The following is a 5,740-nucleotide window of genomic DNA, read 5'->3' on the forward strand; positions in this document are numbered from 1 at the left end:
TTTTTTTTTCCCTTTTTTTTTTTTTTTTTTTTTTTTTTTTTGTTCAAACGAGGCAAACTTCTCGACATCGGTTTCAGCCCATAAATAACAGAGAATAGTTACGCGAGAGGTCAGCTTAAATCACTGAAACAGGAGATAAAACCGGCGGAATGGCTCTTTTTATTTATCCAGGAGTAGCTGCAACTCCGGCCGCTTGATTCGGGGATCAAACGATTCAGGGATATCGATTTCATCGAGGCAAATATCGGGAAAAAAAAGCGGGCAACAACGCGAGAAAACGAGCGAGATTGTAAGAAATATTCCTTTTTCGGTCATTGTGGTTTATGTTTGCCAAATATCTACGAACTATGATTTTATTGTTCGAGACAAAAGAACTGTTCTTTCAAGCAATAAATAGGTAAACTCGTTGCACGGCAAGGGTATAAATATACAAACGCGATTGGATAATAATCGTAGCAATAAGTATAATACCAATTGTTTCATTAATATCTACAGCAGTCATTAAACGTGTATAAATAATTCATTCGACGAAAATTCAGAGTGTCTTTAACAGTTACAGTGCAAAAACGTTTGGTACTCGAGGTGTCGGTTTCGCTTACGATTAAAAGTTTCGACCGAGTCGTAACAAAACAGAGTTAAAGTTGGGTTGCGACGGTATATATAAAACTCGTTAGGCAGGCATTAGGTCATCCCGGTTCGAACCTTCAAATGAGAAGGGTGAAAACTAGGTATTGCTCTACCCCTTCCATTACTTTCTTTTGCCCCGTTCCTTTCTTGCCTTTTCTTCCTCTCGCTCTTTTCTTCATCCTCGTCACTCCTTTCATTTTCCTTTCATTCCTCTTTTCCTCTCTTTCTCCCATCATTTATCCCTCTTAGCTCCCATTTCTTCTTCTTGTTTGTTTCACGCATTAGTCGTCGATAGATCGAAATGATCGAGCGATCGTCCAAGGCGTGACACTGGACTCGGCTGTTCAACCGAGAACAAACGATTCCTTAATCACTCGTCAAATTACGTTGAGACTTTCGATTTGCACACGTTTCAACGCGGCGAAGCAAGGGAGAGAGAGAGAGAGAGAGAGAAAAGGGTGGAATTAACGGAAATTAGCGGAAATCAACGTGACTGGAGCGCGCGATTTTTCACGCCGGCCGGCACGTGGCCAGACGAGAAACAGCGTTTCTCCGACCGATCAGTCAGAATCTTCCTGGGAATGTTTCGTCCGCCGGATTGTCGTTACAACCGGATCCTCTCGTCCATTTACTGGCTTACTTCGTGTTTCCAATTGTGTTCTCAATTGCGTTCCCGTAGCTATCGCGCGAATTCCCGTTGAACTTTCTAATTACAACGTATAATTCTGTCGCATTAGGTCGGCTAAATTGCGCCCAAGCGCAACACCGGGTTCGTTCGTATTGCGCCTGGGACCGCAGTGTTTGTGTTTCCCGACGAATAACCGGTCAGTATCTCTGTTATCAGTGCTAATATCATCTCCAGCCAGTGCGCCTAATTTGCAACGCTATTTACTTTATTTCCGGTGTTACGACCGGAGTGCTTCTCGCGATGAAAAACTTTGACGACTCTGTCCGTCTATTAATTTATTAATTTGTTTGCCGATAGAGTTCTTAACTCTTTCATTACGAGCGCCGGATATATACGGCGTCTATTGATTCCTTGTTCGGACTAATCATATATTAAAGGTACATGATACACTTTAGACGAAATTTTTTCTACTTTTTTTATACAATAAGAAATTATTATTGTGTATAAAAGATCTCTCTTAATCTACTGCAATTTGGAAAAGGCCGGCTAGAGATTATAATTGTTAATCTCTTAAGGATTAGGTTAGTTTTTTATTTGAAAAGTTAAGGTTTAAAAGCAGCTATATTCTAGGCTCTTGCCAAAATATTACCAGGAAATTCAAAAATGATTCGACAGTGGAACATTTGTACGATAAGGAATTACTGTAATGAGAAATCTTTCTTAATCTATTGCAATTCGCCTATAGGTTGCAACTGTTGATCTCTCAAAAATTTAAGGAGATTTTAGTTAGACTCTTGTTTGAGAAATTAAATTGGTTGTTCGACCACCGACAATTTATTTGATTGTTTAAAAAGTCACGTCAAAATGTTGTCAAAATGTTGTCAGAAAATTCAAGAAAGATTCTATTTTCAAATTATTTTCAAAACGGGGATTAACGGGTGGATCTCTCAAAAATTTAAGGAAATTTTAGTTAGATTTTTGTTTGAGAAATTAAATTCGTTGTTCGACCACCGAAAATTTATTTGATTGTTTAAAAAGCCACGTCCTTGTCAAAATTCAAGAAAGATTCTATTTTCAAATTATTTTCAAAACGGGGATTAACGGGTTGATCTCTCAAAAATTTAAGGAGATTTTAGTTAAATTTTTGTTTGAGAAATTAAATTGGTTGTTCGACAATCGAAAATTTATTTGATTGTTTAAAAAGCCACGTCCTTGTCAAAATTCAAGAAAGATTCTATTTTCAAATTATTTTCAAAACGGGGATTAACGGGTTGATCTCTCAAAAATTTAAGGAGATTTTAGTTAGATTTTTGTTTGAAAAATTAAATTGGTTGTTCGACCATAGACAATTAATTTGATTGTTTAAAAATCCACGTCCTTGTCAAAATGTTGTCAGAAAATTCAAGAAAGATTCTATTTTCAAATTATTTTCAAAATGGGGATTAACGGGTTCGGAAGATGCGATTCGACCACTGTGTACAGTTTTGGAGTTGGATCCCTTTTAATGGCTGCGCTCTGTCGGAGCGGACTATCGTAGCGAAAGAGTTAATGCAGACATTCTTTCGCATTTTCACCACATCTCCTCCCAACTACGATTATCATTACGCAGGGGTCGCACTTTCATCTTTGTGCGTCTCAGTGAACGTGTCACCTTGACACGCTTCTTTCTTTTTACATTTCTTTTTACCAGAAGTGAACATTTCTAAGATCGAAAGGTGGCCCGGAGAAATTTTGCAGGACGACCAGAAGGACCATGATCAGAGTCCGGCAGCATCGAAGAGTCTAACACCTCGTACGCGCCAGATTCGTGGTTCCCTTTGTTCCAGTAAATTGGATTTCGATATCGACGACCTCTGCACTTTGACGCTGCGCCGCGGGAGAGAAAGAAATAAAAAAAAAAAAAAAAAAAGGGAAAAGGCGTCGAGCCTGTGTCGGCAACTTTTCGTCCCGTCGATTTGATCGGCCGTCGGAAACGAACTTTCGATTCAACTTGTCGATTATCCTCCGTCTACCACGCTGACATTTAACTCCACGGTTTACTGTTTTTTTCGTCTCTGCGATTCGCGAATCTCCTCCTCCTCCTCCTCCTTCTCGCTCGCTCGTCTTTCCGTTGTTCGTTTATTGACTTTTTCCACTCGTTCATTTACACGTATAACGTTTCGTCTGTCGTCTATTTCATCAGACTTTCAGAGGATCAAAGTAACGTACAGAGCGACGAAACGTTCGTAATCCGAAAAGTCGTATGTACGATTTTAACTTGCCATTAGCAGCGCTGCGATAAGCTTGAAACGTGGTTACACCATGTTCATCCCGGGCTGTGTCAATTCACACAGCTGTAGTGTAGTGCTCGACGATGTTTTTACGATTATCCACGATTAATTAACCTGACACGTTTGTTCATCGTGTAATTTGTTTGTTCATACGTCTCACCTGTTTATTCAGGTTTTGTGTCTCTATTGAGCCGAATGCTCGCGCGTTCCAGTCCCTTGCAAATGCAATTCATCTGTTTACCTGTCGGATCGGTTCGCGTGTTTATTCACGCGTTCAAATACATACCGATAAACTGCGAGACAACACGCAAACCATGCGTTTCATGGAAATTATAAAATTACAAGCGTGTAACTTTGCAAAAGTTATAGATTTTCGTGGAGCGCGGTGTACGAAACAACTTGACCTTGTCGAAAAAAAAAAAAAGACGACGGCAAGGTGGCTTTGCCTCTGGCAAAGGAAGAGCAAAGCTGATTTAGCCGTGTTCAACGGCGTGAACGGCTGCGCGAGATGTAAGCTGCTTTGCCAGCCAAGCCGAGTTTCGATAGAGCCACTCGTATTTCCGTAGAGAATCATTATCGGCGAAGTGTAGCGCTGCCAGTCGATACTCGACTCCCGAGCGTTTCTCTTGCGCATCTGGCCGGCTGTACGGCCGGAAATATGCGATCAAACGGGCCAATGCAAACGAATCACGCAAACCATCACGACCTACCCCAAACTTCTCGCCTAATTGCGAGTCCTCGATAGGCAAGAATGCACCATCGAGGACTGGCAATGCCGTCCGTGTGTTTTCCTGTACGGTATCGTCCTGTTTCTCAACTTCGAGTGCCTTTCGCGTCGGGTCGATCGAGCGATACATGCTGGCTTAAACGGTCGCAGAGCCCCGGCTAAGTACCAAGTATTTCGATCATGTATCTGGAATGGAAACTACGCTCGGTGACGTGGCTGCGAAAATTCAACGACAAACGATCACCAACGACTTTCAGTTTCACGAAACAACAACGTTGGGGGGTAGGTAGAATTAAATTCCAACACGGATATATGATTTCAACGCAAGATATTCCCGGATTGGACCGGAAATTGTTCTGTCCATTACGATGTGTCGTTTTCGGTGAGCGAACATTTGAACGCGAGACACATTTGGGCGCGTTGCATTTGAAAATTGTGAAGCTCTTTGGAAAAATTGATCAGAGGATATTGTACTCACTATTAAATGCAATGTGTCTTCGATCTGATATTACATGGAATGGACAAGGTACAACTGTCGTTCGAATTTCTATACTAGTTTCGTTTCTTGGTCGAGCGGAAAATTTCGAACAGCAGCAGATAGAGTTAGATCCCAACATTTCCCTTAGACCAGAAATTCTTCTGTCCATTACAAAGTATAGCTTTTGAAGAGAGAATATTTGAACGTGAAAACTCTGATTAAGCTGGTTAAGTTTGAAAAGTAGGGAGATCGTTGCTTCTTGAGGAAAAGTTGATGGGATCTACCTCGAGCTGTTAGGGGAATATTTCACTCGCTGTTAAGTCTTCGATGTGAAACGTAAATTTTCGCTCCTCGGTCGTCAGGCATCTGATGGAAATAGAATTCAATAATTTCCAAATAAATCGTCCGAATGATCGCCACGAATATCCACCTACGGAAATAATCTGCTCTCGGTCGGTAATTAATTCTGCTTGACGACTCTGATCAGAATTTCCCCGAATCAACACGCACGGAGGAAACGGGGTGTATATTTCCTCTCGGCCATTGGGCTACCTCGATTCACGGGCTAACCTCAGTGTACAGTATACAGTGCAAATTAATACTTCTTAATGCGCGCTATTGGCCGCCACGTGAATATCCTAATTCGGACGTGCATAATTAACGGCGTACGTCGGCAGAAGAGGCGTGGCAGAGTAAATTGAATTCTCTCAGTAGCGGCCAAAACGGAGATTTGAGGTCGATCGCGACCGACACGGAATAGTTAACCACGTCTGGCATGTTCAATTATGACTCACCGCCGATGATCCGCGCGTAAGGCAGAAAAGACGTGTTGCGAACGACGAATCACGTCGTGTCTCATTCTTTCTCTCGTATTTCATCCAAGAATTTATGGGATTGGTAGTCTTCCACCGAATTTAACTAATCATCGGATTCTGGCCGAAAGTATATCCTCAACTTGAAATTTGCTCCCAATCATGACTAACAAGTTGTCCAATTTCATTACACATTTC

The sequence above is a fragment of the Frieseomelitta varia genome, unplaced genomic scaffold (assembly GCF_011392965.1).
Source record: "Frieseomelitta varia isolate USP_RPSP 00005682 unplaced genomic scaffold, Fvar_1.2 scaffold_1012, whole genome shotgun sequence".
NCBI classification, from domain to species: Eukaryota; Metazoa; Arthropoda; class Insecta; order Hymenoptera; family Apidae; genus Frieseomelitta; species Frieseomelitta varia.